Raw genomic sequence first — 15,290 nt, forward strand, 5'->3', positions numbered from 1 at the left:
ATACTTCCTCATGGAGTTGTGGGAAGGGTGGAGTGAGATTCATGTGCAAAGAGTTTGCACAGTGCTGGGCACATCAAGGACACTGATGGGTGAGAGTTCCCAGTGTTGGGACCATTGCTGGGGTGGGAGTGGCCTGTGCCTCCAGCAGGGAAGAAGGGCAGATGAGCCTTCCGGAACGTACTCCTCAGAACCTGGGTCCTAAGTCTGCACGCATGTGCCCTACGTGTGTTCTCTGCCGGGGCATTAGCGGACAGGGACTCTTGTCCACATGAAAGCACTCGGGGGAATCATGGCTTGCTAAAGCCAGAGCACAAGGCGGAGATCACCTGCACCTACCCACCCTACACGGAAAGGACAGCTGAGTCCCGAGAGGGCCCTAGGGTCACAACTTCCTAGGAAGCCGGGGCTGGAGCCAGGCCCCCTGCTTGCCCTCTCTATGGCTGTGCCCCGCTCTGTGCTGCCCAGGCTGCTCCTCAGCCGCAGCGCCTTCAGTCCCATCTGGCCTAGAGGGAAGGGAGTGCGGGTCGCCCGGCCCCTGGAAGCTCACCTCTAAAGCCCCGAGGGCACCGTAGGGGAGGCTGTGTCCACAAAGGCTCCTAGGAGGAGCTTTCATGACACTTTATGGGAAAAAGTCCCACAGTCCTGCACTGAGCCTTCACCTCACCTGAGCTCTTCTCAAAGTCAAGTCAGAGCGGGCGGGGGGCGGGGGCCAGAAACTGAGGTGCAGAGTGAAGGGCTCCGAGAAAGCACTGCCAGGCCTGGGCCGACAGGCCCCGTGGCACCTTCGGGAACATCTCTGTCCATGAAAAGCTGCAGTCTGCTGTTACTCTTTCAGTAACGGGGTCAATATTTCTATATTCGGACACTGCGCAGTCTCTAGGCCTCCCGAGGGTTTGAATTCTCCGGAGTCCAGACTCATAATCCACATCTCCCTCCCCCTGAAAAAAAAAGCGTGCGGGCCCAGGTAGGTGAGCAGCGGGGCTGTCCCTTCAGCGCCGGGAGGGAGAGGGCGCCCCCACCTGGTGACAGGCAGCATGGCAGCGAGAGGCCAGGGCTGAACGCGCCGCAGGATCCTCTCCTGGTGGCCTTGTCCCTGGGTGCCCCTCAGAACCACCCGGGGACATCCCCAAATTACAGAAACCTGGACCCTCACCACAGACCCTGAATCAGGAAGTACGAGGTGTGCCCCAGGCATTTTAAAACAACAACAACAACAAGCTCTATAGAGCTTCTGATCAACACCCAAGTTGAGAACTGCAGGGTATTAAGATCAGAGATGAGGTGTCAAAAATAACTTCTAGCTAACAATAGTTAAGGTGCCAACACTTGTGAATCATTTGTCATTATATGTAAATTAGAGGCCCGTGGCAGTGGCTCACGCCTGTAATCCCAGCACTCTGGGAGGCTGAGTCAGGAGGATCACTTGAGCTCTGGAGCTTGAGACCAGTCTGGGCAACATGGTGAGACCCGTCTCTACTAAAAATAAAAGCGAATTAGCCAGGCCTAGCAACCAGTGCCTGTAGTCCCAGCTACTGGAGAGGCTGAGGTGGGAGGATTGCTTGAGCCTGGAGGTCAAGGCTGCAGCGAGCTGTGATTGCTCCACAGCACTCCAGCCTAGGCAACACTGAGACCTTGTCTCAAAAAAATATATATATATATATATAGGCCGGGCGCGGTGGCTCACGCTTGTAATCCCAGCACTTTGGGAGGCCGAGGCGGGCGGATCACGAGGTCAGGAGATCGAGACCACGGTGAAACCCCGTCTCTACTAAAAAAAATACAAAAAATTAGCCGGGCGCGGTGGCGGGCGCCTGTAGTCCCAGCTACTCGGAGAGGCTGAGGCAGGAGAATGGCGTGAACCTGGGAGGCGGAGCTTGCAGTGAGCCGAGATTGCGCCACTGCACTCCAGCCTGGGCGACACAGCGAGACTCCGTCTCAAAAAAAAAAAAAAAAAAAAAATATATATATATATATATATATAAATATAATGTATATATATATATGTAAATATATATATATATATAGAAGAGAGAGAGAGATACACACACACATATGTGTATGTACATATGATTAGAGCGGATATGAGGCCATTCCTCTAACTCTCTCTTTCCCTTGCATTCTCAGAGAGAAGGCCAATGTGGGGGCTCTGCCAGGTGCTCTACATGCCTGCAGCCCTCCTGAGCCTTGTTGGAGACTATCACTGATCTCTGCCCCAGTTAGGATGGTTTCAAATTGGTCTAGTCTAGTGCTTTACTGGCTTCCCAAAAGCTGTGGGCTAAGTTCAAATGGGGGACTCCCCTGGAAGTGTGCCTGAAAAGCAGATGTCATCCACACTGTGTTTCTCAGCAGGAAGTCGCCCCCCCAGCACAGCTGTTCTCCACTGTGACAAGCATAGGAGCCCCCAGGGACTGTGCTGAAGAGCAGATTCTGATGAGCAGGGCCGGGTGGGGCCTGAAAGTCGTCATCTCTAACAAGCTCCCAGGGGACACTTTGTTGCTCTCCAAGGACCACATGTGAGGGTCTACACCACTTACTGACAACACTGCTCTAGCTATGACCAGCTGGAAGGGCTTCCGAAGAGGAGCTTCATAGCTAAGCTGACCAACCCTCCTGGTTTGCCTGGGGCTGAGAGGTTTGCCCAGACTTGAAACCTGGGATGGTCCCAGGGAGACCAGAATTCTTGTTTACCCTGTGCACAGCTATGGCCCAATACAATTAGTTTAGGTAAAGCCTTGACATAGACATCTGAGAAAGGCTCAAGAATGCTTACAAAGAAACAAACAAGGTGTTCTAAATCAATCTAGTGTAGAAAAAATACTCTTAAAGCACCGAGGGAAGGTAGATTAAATTCAAGGTCATCATGAAACTGAGCTTCTTGAGACCTGAGTTCTGAGCGGGATGGGACAGAAAAGGGATTAGGGAATGATCTAGGTTGGGATGGAGGAAAGGGCTCCCATTGCTATACATGCCGGCTTTGGTTAGTGCTGATTTCATGAAAATCCAGGTTCATCTGAGTTGTCAGAAGCTACAAGACTGTTAAAATCATATTCAAGTGTGTGCTGTCATATTTGTATTAAATTCCTGTATCTATTTATTTTAGGTCACTTTCTCTCCCCAAAAGCCATGGCAGTTAACCTGGCCCTAAACCTAAGTTGCCCTGGCCTCCCTGCCCAGGTGGCTTCTAGAGAATGTCACATAATGCAGTGGTTTAATGGCCTTCCCTGGTGACCACAGCCCTGGTCTGGACGTGGTCCTGTCTCTGCCCTGCCATGTGTCATGTGACCTAGGTAGAAAGGGAGTCAGCGTCTACCTGTCTGTGCCTGTCCTCCTGCCCTTACAGGGATGGCTGAGGCATGAGGGCTCTGACAGCCCTGGAGACACACAGAACCTCACCAATATGGAAGAGTCTGGGAAAAACTTGGGGCCACCCTGAGAAGGCACTTCACAACAAAGACAGCAAGCACACGGTACTTTTTGGAGGGCAGCCATACTCTGGCCTATGGGTTTGGTTCCTAGAACTCCAAGTATGTGGGTTTCCTGAGTGTATAAAATCCTGAGAGATGGTAATAAACCATATCGTTTGGGATGAGGTACAGAGAGCCTTCATATTTATAAAATATATGAGTCCAGGCATGGTGGCTCACACCTATAATCCCAGCACTCTGGGAGGCCAAGGCAGGAGGATTGCTTGAGCTCATGAGTTTGAGACAAGCCTGGGCAACATAATGAGAGCCTGTCTCTACAAAAATAAAATAAAATAAAATAAGAAGTTAGCTGGGCATGGTGGTGTGTGCCTATGATCACAATTATTCAGGAGGCTGAAGTGGGAGGATTGCTTGAGTCTAGGAGTTTGAGGCTGCAGTGAACTATGATTGCACCATTGCACTCCAGCCTGGGCAACAGAGTGAGACCCTGTCTCAATTAAAATATATATATATGTATGTATGTATATGTGTGTGTATATATATACATATATATGTATGTATATGTGTGTGTATATGTATATATGTATACATCCAGCTTTATTTCTTTAGCCGTGGTTAAGATTTGAACTTTGGAATCAGGCAGAACTGTAGGTCCAGCTCTGGCATTTTCTCACCCTCTAGAGCCTGGGTTTCCTCATCTGTAAAATAGAGATGGTAACAGTGCCTCCTCTTCGGGGCCTCTGGGCCTTGGCCGTCACACAATGCTCCTCCAAGAGCAGCTATGTTATCACTACTCTTATCTCACAGACAGCTGGAGGAGGGTCACCGGGGCGGCGGGCGCTCTGCAGGAGGCCTCCTTTAAGGGCAGTTGTCATTAGCACACTGTTAGTAATGGGAAGCTCCAAGATGCTGCCAAACCACTTGAAAAGATGTGTAAGAAATCCCCATTTGGTAAAGAACAAAATTCTCAGTTCACAGAGCTTAGTCAACGCTTTTGTTGTTGTTGTTAATAAATGCTTTATTTTTGAAGTTTTAGATTTATAGAAAAGCTGTACAGATAGTATAGAGAGTTCCCATTTCTCACAGGGGTGCTGCACTGACTCCCTGCTGGCGTGGGCTTGCAGTGGTCCAGTGGTTCAGTTTTGGTCTGGCTTCCTTTTTTCTGTGGTGAGTGTCTAGCCCACAAGCTGAGTTATGGAGATGCTGCAGCTTTTCTGTTTGTAAAAATGACCTCGATCCCTGCCTACACCCGTTTCCTCTGTGTGCAGAAACACACTTGTGCACAGGCCCACCCACAGCATGCGGTCATGCAGTGTGAGGAGCACACCCACTGAGCTAGGCTCAGGCGGTCCCTGACTGCTACCCCTTGCAGACCCAAGGTCGATCAGCGCCCCTGCAGAGGAAGCACTGTTACCATCTCGTGGCTTCTGGATGGTCCAGAGGGGGCTTTCTTGGAGATAAGTGAGCCAGACCTCCAAGAATCTGTGGGGTGGGTGGGCACATTTGGGTGTTCTCTTTTGCAGATGAGAAGTATTCATGGTGGCCTGAGGCTTGAGGCTTAAACACTGTGAGCCTCACTTTCCTTTTCTGGAAAATGGGAATAAACCAATGCTTCAGTCCTGGGAATGTGGTGAAGAGTGAAGGAGAAGTGTGAGTAGCACCAGGCCTGGCACAGATGAGTGCGGTGCTTTTATCATTCCAGCCATGCCAGGTGGACATGTGGCCTCAGCTCACCAGATTCTCCTGCCCTCTGCCTCTGCCCAGGGTGGAGGGGAGTGAAGAAGATAGTGCCACAGCCCGGCACAGGCCTGAATCATTGTATGCTTGACAGGCTCCAAGGCCTCCTTAAGTTAGGTCTTCGCTCTGTGTACCATGACATTCCTCCAGAAAAACAAAAGTGCAAAGAACATCTTCTAATTTAAAACATGTTTTATGGCCGGGCTTGGTGGCTTATGCTGTAGCAGGATGAGCTGCAGACAAAACTCCTCAGACTCCAGGTTAAAGAAGGAAAGGGTTTATTCGGCCGCAGGCATCAGCAAGACTCCTGTCTCAAGAGCCGAGCTCCCCGAGTGAGCAATTCCTGTCCCTTTTAAGGGCTCACAACTCTAAGGGGGTGCGCGTGAGAGGGGCGCGATTGATTGAGCAAGCGGGGGGTACGTGTCGCGGGGCTGCATGTACCGGTAATTACATTGGAACAAAACAGGATAGGGATTTTCACAGTACTTTTCTATACAATGTCTGTAATCTATAGACAACATAACCGATTAGGTCGGGGTCGACCTTTAACTACCAGGCCCAGGGTGTGGTGCCGGGCTGCCTGCTTGTGGATTTCATTTCTGCCTTTTAGTTTTTACTTTTTCTTTCTTTGGAGGCAGAAATTGGGCATAAGACAATATGAGGGGTGGTCTCCTCCCTTAATGCCTGTAATCCCAGCACTTTGAGAGGCCGAGGCGTGTGGATCATCTGAGGTCAGGAGTTCAAGATCAACCTGGCCAACATGGCAAAACCTCGCCTCTACTAAAAACAAAAAAATTAGCCTGGCGTGGTGGCGGGCACCTGTAATCCCAGCTACTCAGGAGGCTGAGGCAAGAGAATCACTTAAACCCAGGAGGCAGAGGTTGCAGTGAGCCAAGTTCGCACCACTGCACCCCAGCCTGGGTGAAAGAGTGAGACTCTGTCTCAAAAAAACAAAAACAAAAACAAAACAAAACAAAAAACATGTTTTACTCAGGAAGACTGGTTTTTAATGTAATCAGTAGCAAGTACTTTTACAAAGTGATGAGGGCTTTGTGTCACAAATAACTCCCTTCCCCCAGTTACTCTGTGTGGTCAGTCTGATTTCACTGTACTTTAGGTTCAAGCCATGTATTTGGGAGAAAGACATAGGTGTCATTTCTCATAATATTCACCAAATGAAAAACTTTGAAAGGCTATTCAGGAGTCTACAGTTCACTGGAGGCCATGTGGCAGATCTCCCCCAAGGGGTTTCCAGATGTTTCCTGAAAAAGAAGAGAAGAGAGAGAGAGATCTCTGCATCGTGTCTCAGATCTGAGTGAGGCCAGTTCTGGAACTTGTGGCGTACTGGGGAAGAAATTAGGTCTGGAGGGACATGGACCAAGGCCTGTCCTCTCCTCAGCTGCCCCTCGACTGCCTCTCTGCCCTAAATGGGTAGCTGAAGGGGGACGAGAAAGAAGAGAGAGAGAGAGAGAAAGAGAGAGAAAGAGAGAGAGAGAGAAGACAGGAGCAGCAGCAGGAGAGTGTGGGCACTTGGGAGCAGCTCACATCTGCTTCTTGGTTGGGGAGTGTATTGAAAACCGCCCTGAGAAGGCTCATGCCTTGGCCTCGCTCCCCTTGTCTTGGGCTGACAGGACAGCTATACACTCAAATGCCCCTAAATGCAGGTTTGAGGACCCTCCTGGGGCAGGATGCCACATGGGGACAGGCAGAGCAGAAGCCAGGTGACAGAGCCAGGCCAGCTGAGGAAGTGTGCACCCTCAGCCACGCTGGCTGGGCGGCCCTGCTGGAGGCTGTGTAAAATGCCCACCATGGTGCCTCAGTAGTCGGTAGAAAGTTTGAGGTGTTAGGTTTCCTCTATGACTTCGTCCCTCCTCCAAAATAATTATACTAAAAACCACAGTAGCTGTTGTGTCTGGGGCATCTAAGCGAGTCAGACACTACACACCTTATTTCACTCACCCTTCACTGAAACCCTGTGAGGCAGGCATTATTTCTCCCATTTTACAGGGAGGTACTGGGTCTCAACAGCGGTGTAGGCAACTGCCAGGGGTCTCGCCCAGCTTGTAGGTATAGGGCTGGGCGTCAGCCTCAGGTCCACATGACTCAGGTCGGGAGCTCAGAGCCCCTGTGCCGCCACGCAGCCCTTAGCTTGTTGCACTGTTGCAGTGGACAAGGTCTCCGGGATCTGGCAAGGACGGTGACGTCTGGTCAGAGGGTAGATGCCAGGCCTCACAGCACAGCTATCGCAACAGAACCTAAACTGGAAATTGGGTTTTTGCTGTTGTTTTTTTAAAAATCCACTGCATCTTTGTTGTTGTTGTTGTTGTTTGAGATGGAGTCTCGCCCTGTCACCCAGGCTGGAGTGCAGTGGTGCAATCTTGGCTCACTGCAACCTCTGCCCACCGGGTTCAAGCGGTTCTCCTGCCTGAGCCTCCCAAGTAGCTGGGACTACAGTCGCGCACCACCACACCTGGCTAATTTTTGTATTTTTAATACAGACGGGGTTTCACTATGTTGGTCAGGCTGGTCTTGAACTCCTGACCTTGTGTTCTGCCCCCCCTCAGCCTCCGAAAGTACTGGGATTACAGGTGTGAGCCACTGCACCTGGCCAACATCTTAAACTAGGTAAGCCATATAAGCTAGCTTTCAAGATCTTGGATCTTGAGTAGATCCCAGCTGGTCTTCAGTTCGTATCTGCCACTCACCACCCTGAGTCAAATACTTAAGGTCTTTGTGCCTCAAGTTTCTCATTGGTAAATTCCCGTGGGCTGTTGTGAAACAGAATAAGATGATGCTTACCCAGTGTCTGGCCTGATAGCTCAGTAACCAGACATTCTAAGAACTGGAGGAACAGGCTGTAGCTTTAGGCTTTCCTTTCTGCCCTGGGATGTTCTCCCTGTCAAAAACAGCACTGAGGCTGCTGTCCTGGCAGGTTCCACCAAAGGATTAACACTGAATAGCAACAAAAAAGGGCACGGGCTCTTCTTTTTGGACTGAATGCACACTCAAGTTTGTTGCAAGTACCTGAGAGCTCATTACCTGCCTTGGCTGTGGAATAGGCCCATGCCAGTGCTTACGCCTTTCTGTTCTATCCCCTGAAAGTCAAAACAAAAGTTTCTCGTCTTGAGGTAGGAGGTGGGACTCGACTCCAGAGGTGGGGCTTGGATACCAGACCCGATTGAGGACTAGCTAAAACAGAGCTGGGGTGAAAGCAGCTTTGAATCAGACATGCCCACCACTGAGACATGGCAATTTACTGTAGCCATGGCAACACCTGGGCGTTACCACTCCTTTCTATGGTAATGACCCAATGACCCAAAAGTGCCTACCCCTCCCCTAGAAATTTCTGCATAAACTGCCCTTTAACCTGCATGCAGTTAAAAGTGGGCATAAATACGACTGCAAACCTGCCCTGAGCTGCTACTCCCTGCCTAAGTTAGCCCTCCTCCGCAAGAGCAGTCATGGAGTTGTAACACAGCCTCTTCAATAAAGCTTTCTTTTACCTCTGGCTTGCCCTTGAATTCTTTCCTGGGCAAAGCCAGGAACCCAGCAAGCTAAGCTCCACTTTCGGCCTTGCCTGCCCTGTATCACTGACTTCCTTCTGAACCCTCCTCACACTAAGCAAATGCTCAGCCACCTGCCGCCTTTTCTCCACTCCTTTAGCCCTTCCCAAGGTCTGGGCTGGGTTGCATTCAGATTGGTGTGGTCACCACTTTCACGGTGGCACAGCTTGCTTGGGGAACTCACTGATGGCGGATAAGGGGAAGGCGTGGGTTGTGATATGTCCTATAAGGTGCTATGTCATGAGCGTGGAATATGAAATCAGCTGCAGGCTGATGCCATGTGGGTGGTGCCCTCCTATGTGGGGGTGGGAGGCCTCCTGGGCAGGATTCTTGTTCTCCTGGGGCACAGGAACAAGGTGAAAACAGGCAGAAGGGCAGGTCCCATGGCTGCTCTGGAAGGCTGACCACGCTGTCCACACACACTCTATCAAACCCCCTCACTATCTTGTCCCACTGTAACTTCTGCTGGCTGGCTTCAGCCCCACTCAACTTGCAAATGCTCTTAGGGAGGTCACTATACTCTCCAAATGGCCAAACCGAGTGTTTACAACTCTGTCCTTACCTTATTTGCTCTTTCTGCAACATCTGGCATCATGGACCACTTCTGCATTCTGGAAACCATTTCTTCTATGGGAACCTGTGTGACAATTTTTTTTCCATATTCTCTCCTGCTCCTCTGGATGCTTCCCTTGATCTCCTTCACTGAGTTTTCTTCCTCCTCTTGCACAGAATAACCTCCAGGTTTCCTTCCTTTCTCCCTTCCCGCTCTGCCACTCTTGGGGCATATTCATCTCCAAATGTGGCTTCTGTTGTCACCTCCCAGCTGTCTGTCTCTGGCCTAGACCAATCTGTTGAGACCTTGTATCCAACTGCCTGTTGACCAGCTAGCTCCTCATAGGCCTTTGGGGCTCAACATGAACTCAGTATCAGCTTCACCCAAGCTGCTCCTGCCCCAGCATTTCCTCCTGTGGTGAACTACGCTACCATCCATCTGGTCACTCAAGCCAGGAATTTCCCTCCCTGTTTACCTTATGTACAGTTGATCGCCATGTCTCATCTAACCCACCTTTCAGGCATTTCTGGACTCCCCTCTTCATTCCCACAGCCATTGCCTCAGTTTAGTCAGTGTCATTTCCGCAGCATTGCTGCCACAGCCTCCCATGCTGTATTCCCATGCCCCGGGCATGGTGGCGGGTACCTGTAATCCCAGCTACTCGGGAGACTGAAGCAGGAGGATTGCTTGAACCCAGAAGACGAAGGCTGCAGTGAGCCGAGATGGCGCCACTGCACTCCAGCCTGGGTGACAGAGCGAGCAAACAAACAAACACACAAAGAAGACAGAACTAGAAGAGCCTGGGAACCTGGAGCTCAAGCTCACTGCTCCTACCATCACTGTGCTGCCCCCGATGGAAAAGGTAGGCGTGTTCTCTAAAAGCTCCTAAGTCCCTTAGAAACACATTACGGTCCTGTGCAGAGTGGTTCAGGCTGCTATAATAAAATACTTTAGACTGGGTAATTTATGAATAACGGAAACTTATTGCTCACAGTTCTGGAGGCTGGAAAGTCCAAGGTCAAGGTGCCAGCAGATTCCGTGTCTGATGAGGGCCCGTTTCTCATAGATGGCATACTCTATGTGTCCTCACATGATGGTAGGGCAAACACATGGCAAACAAACTCCCTGGGGCCTTTTGTATTAATATAAGGGCACTAATCACTCCCCCAGAGGCTCCACCTCTTAATACCATTACCTTGGGGGTTAGGTTTCAACATATGAATTTAGGGAGGTCACAAGCATTCAGACTCTAGCAGGCCTCACTGTCCATAATTAGTTTTAACATTTGTCTTATCACATTTAGGTGATGAATATTCTTAGAGATAACAAATATCCTGAATTTACAAATAACAGGAAAAAACATGGAAAATTATGAATGTTTGTCTTTGTCTGAAAGTTTATCCTTATATTGAACAGAAATAAGTTTTTCTCTAATTTGTACCCTTGAGTATAAATTTAAAACTATTCCCTTTTAAAATGTGGTGGAGCTCTTAACTAAACACTGTTTGGTTTCAAAGATAACTTTCTTCTCATCATATTCTTCCATCGGCTGCCTGCCATTTAGCTGAAGCTGTCTCTCACTCTGCATCTTGTCCTTTTTATCTCACGTGGTAGGTATGTGGCTGTTAGGAACAGTCTGCCTAACACCTCATTCTTTCTTCTAGAACATGGTTATTTGTTGAGCATATAGTATGCCATGCATCTTTTTTTAAAAGCATCTCTTAGCTTCTGATTGTTATAAATAAAGAATCTCTCCTTTTTCCTTTCTGGAAATCTTTTTTAATCACTCAAAAGAATTGCCATAATCCCTGACTTCAAATTGCTTCAAGTAATTGTGGAGATAAGACTTATACACAAATGTCTTGTCTGATTTTAAATCCTACAACATGCAAATCTGGGGATTTCTGTAGGGACAGGCTTCTGCAGGCAGAGTAGTGCTGCCGCGCAGGTGCCAGCTCCTCGTTTATTATGCAGTGATGTACAGCCCTCTAGTGGGTCTTTAATGCAACATAAAAAAATGAAGCTGAGGGCAATGAAGTATGGCTTTGTTCATTCATCCATTCATTTGATGTACAAGTGCTGGGTGCCTGCTTTGTTCCAGGCACATTTTAGGTGCTGGGAATACTGCAGTAAATCAAACAAACAGCAGCAAAATCAGATACATTTGTTACTGGAGACTAAGAAGATGGAGAGGAGAACAAATTTGGGATGAAGATCAGGAACTTGATTTTTGGCACATTAAGTTTGGGATGCTCATTAATCTTCAAGTAGCTTCTTTTAAAAATTAATTAGGTGCCGGATGCAGTGGCTCACACCTGTAATCCCAGCACTTTGGGAGGCTGAGGCGGGTGGCTCACTTGAGGTCAGGAGTTTGAGACCAGCCTGGCCAACATGGTGAAACCCTGTCTCTACTAAAAATACAAAAATTAGCCAGGCATGGTGGCCCGCACCTATAGTCCCAACTACTTGCTGGGAGGCTGAGGCAGGAGAATCTGTTGAACTCAGGAGGTGGAGGTTGCAGTGAGCCAAGATGGCGCCACTGCACTCCAGCCTGGGTGACAGAGCGAGACTCCATCTCAAAAAAAAAATTAAAATTAAAATTAAATTAAAATTAATCAGGCCAGGCACAGTGGCTCACTCCTGAAATCTCGGCATTTTGGGAGGCTGAGGGGCTTGAGCCCGAGAGTTCAAGATAAGCCTAGGCAATTTAGTGAGACCTCATCTCTACAAAAAGTTAAAACGAGTGGCTAGGCATGGAGGTGTGCACTGGTGATCCCAGCTACTCAGGAGGCTGAAGTGAGAGGATCACTTTAAGCCCAGGAGGTTGAGACTGCAATGGGCTGTGATTGTGCCACTGCACTCCATCCTGGGCCATAGGGTGATACCCTGTCTCAAAAAATAATAATAATAGCCGGGCGCGGTGGCTCACGCTTGTAATCCCAGCACTTTGGGAGGCCGAGGCGGGCGGATCACGAGGTCAGGAGATCGAGACCACGGTGAAACCCTGTCTCTACTAAAAATACAAAAAATTAGCCGGGCGTGGTGGCGGGCGCCTGTAGTCCCAGCTACTCGGAGAGGCTGAGGCAGGAGAATGGCGTGAACCCGGGAGGCGGAGCTTGCAGTGAGCCGAGATTGCGCCACTGCACTCCAGCCTGGGCGACAGAGCGAGACTCCGTCTCAAAAAAAAACAAAAACAAAAACAAAAACAAAAACAAAACCAAAAAAAATAATAATAATAGTAATCAGTGTCTCTATGGACATGTACAGAGTGCCTGTGGGAGAAAATGCAAGTGCAAATACTCTTTTATTTGAGATTTCACCAAATTTAAATGAAAACTGACAACATGAGCACAGTTAGCAAGGAAAGTGTGAAGACAGTGAATTAGACCATGGGTGTGGGGAGAGTGGTTATAGAGAAGTTCAAGGGTTGGCCCCACTCTTATAGAGTTGCTCATCTTCGTTCTCTGTTTAAATGGAATCATCTCAGTTCTTTGTTTGTTTTCTTCTTAATTCTTGCCAGAATTTGTCACAGTGGAGTTTCTCTGTGTACTTAGGTTACAGCCATCTCTTCCACCTACAGGACTATATGTCTGTCCTATTCACTGTGGTATCCTCAGCATCTGGCACCTGGCTGAGCCTCTATTTATATTTGTTGGAGGATGAATTTTCCATTTAATAAGGCAGATAAGATAGATGCACATGAGAAGCTAGTAATATGGCCTAGTATAATTCTAAATGAGTAAAAACACAGTTGATTACTCTTAAGAGTAATTAGAAGATCATAGTGGGTTGAAGTCAATCAGGAAAAATTTCAGAGAAGAAACGGCATGAGCTGAGACTTAAAGAATGGATGGAATATGAAGGAAAAAGGAAAGAAGTTATGGGGGAAAGGATGTTCCCTGTTTGACTCCCACATGCTTCTCATCTCCCAGTGTCTCTTTCTATTCTGGTGTCTAGTGGTCTCTGCTGGGCTGTCCTGCCCTCACTCATGATGCGGGCTAACTCTGGCCAACCTTTAGGGTTTGTCATGTGAGTGATTCCTATGCTACCCCCCCACCTTTTTTTTTCTTTTTTAAATTTGAGACAGGGTCTCGCTCTGTCGAGCAGACTGGAGTGTAGTAGTGCGATCTTGGCTCACTGCAACCTCTGCCTCCTGAGCTCCCCTGCCTCAGCCACCCAAGTAGCTGGGACTACAGGCGTGCCACCACACTCAGTTAATTTTTGTATTTTTAGTAGAGGCGGAGTTTCACCATATTGGCCACACCCAGCTAATTTTTGTATTTTTAGTATTTTTAGTAGAGGCAGGGTTTCACCATATTGGCCACGCTGGTCTTGAACTCCTGACCTCAGGTGATCCGCCTGCCTCGGCCTCCCAAAGGGCTGGGATTACAGGCATGAGACACCATGCCCAGCCTCCTATGCTACTCTTTATTATTGTCTTTGTGGCTCCACTGTCTTTTCTTAAATGAAAAGCCAGCATGTCAATGCCTATCATTATACCTGGGCCATAGCAAGTGCTCAATAAATACTTGCTGAATGAGCATATGTGCCTAGGAGCCACATTCCATACTCTTGGTATGGCTCCTTCCCAGATATTTAGTCTCTGCCTAGAGCTGGGGCATTTGGAAATTGAGTACTTGAGGGACCACTCAAAATCCTTGCATAATTATTAATAAGGGGCTTTCTCAGATTTTTATTTAACAAAGCTTTATTGCATGCCTTCTCTATTACAGGACTTATGCTGGCTATAAGCAGTTTGGAGGATTGACTGTCCAAGTATGCCAGAGAGGCTTCTCAGATTACAGGATAGAAAGTTGGAATTGAATCTTGAAGGATACGTTATGTCCTCTGGGCAGACATGACTGGAGTGGATAAGGGAGTGAGTTGGACAGTATTGTAGACAAATGCAATCACAGGTGCAAAGATGATGGTGGTAGTGAGGAACTGAGAATGTGTGCGTTTAGAGCAAAAGCAGAAGTGGCCAGAGAGAAGGTGCAGGACTGGATTTGGGGCAGGATAGCCAAAGGGCTCTTTTTTTTTTTTTTTTTTTTTTTTTTCTTGAGACGGAGCCTCACTCTGTCGCCCAGGCTGGAGTGCAATGGCGTGATCTCCGCTCACTGCAACCTCTGCCACCCGGGTTCAAGTGATTCTCCTGCCTCAGCCTCCCGAGTAGCTGGGATTACAGGTGCCTGCCATAGCGTCTAATTTTTGTATTTTTAGTAGAGACAGGGTTCACCATGTTGGCCAGGCTGATCTTGAACTCCTGACCTCGTGATCCACCTGCCTCAGCCTCCCAAAGTGCTGGGATTACAGGTGTGAGCCACCGTGCCCGGCCAGGGCTCTGTCTTATACAGTTTCATGTTGCTGTAATAGGATGCCACAGACTGGACACTTTATAAACAACAGTTTATTTGGCTCACGGTTCTGGAAGCTGGGAAGTCCAAGATCAAGGGGTAGCATCTGGCAGCAGCCTTTTCTCTGGGTCATAACATAGCAGAAGGCATCACATGGTAAGAGAAACAGCAAGGGAAAGCCAAACTCACTTTTATAACCAACCGACTCTCAAGATAACCCACTCTTGTGATTACATTAATCCATTCGTGAGGGTGTAGCCCTCATAACCCAATCAATTTAAAGGTCTCACCTCTTAACACTTTTGCATTAAGAATAAAGTTTCCAACACATGAACTTTGGGGGATACATTCAAACCACAGCAAGCTCTATGGATACCAATCTGTAAGAGGCACAAAAATAAAAAAATGATGCTAATTAACACAGCCACTTGCAGTGCCTTACATAACTTTTGAAACCTAAATTGGTCCTATTCCCCTGAGGTAAGACAGTGCCCTTGAATGTTAATTTAAAAATTCTCCTGGTTGGCAATTCCAATTATCTTATGTTATATTCAGTGCATGTAATAAGTCCTTTATTTCAACATAAAGAGCTTTTAAATTCTTATTAATAGAAAATCAGGTTTCTTTTAATCCTTTGCTGAACAGATATTTAAAGAAA

General features: G+C 48.1%; 1 long non-coding RNA gene across 1 annotated transcript; it reads right to left on the reverse strand.

The window, feature by feature from the left end:
- Positions 1-5,423: 5,423 nt before the first annotated feature.
- LOC101176062 lies at positions 5,424-10,370 on the reverse strand. Its single transcript, XR_178289.2, has 6 exons — positions 10,271-10,370; positions 9,288-9,362; positions 8,910-9,063; positions 7,962-8,257; positions 7,122-7,347; positions 5,424-6,424 (listed from the first exon to the last, which is right to left on the reverse strand). It is a non-coding gene; the product is annotated as an uncharacterized LOC101176062 (long non-coding RNA).
- Between the last annotated feature and the right edge of the window lie 4,920 nt (positions 10,371-15,290).

Source organism: Nomascus leucogenys, chromosome 5 (assembly GCF_006542625.1).
Source record: "Nomascus leucogenys isolate Asia chromosome 5, Asia_NLE_v1, whole genome shotgun sequence".
NCBI lineage: Eukaryota > Metazoa > Chordata > Mammalia > Primates > Hylobatidae > Nomascus > Nomascus leucogenys.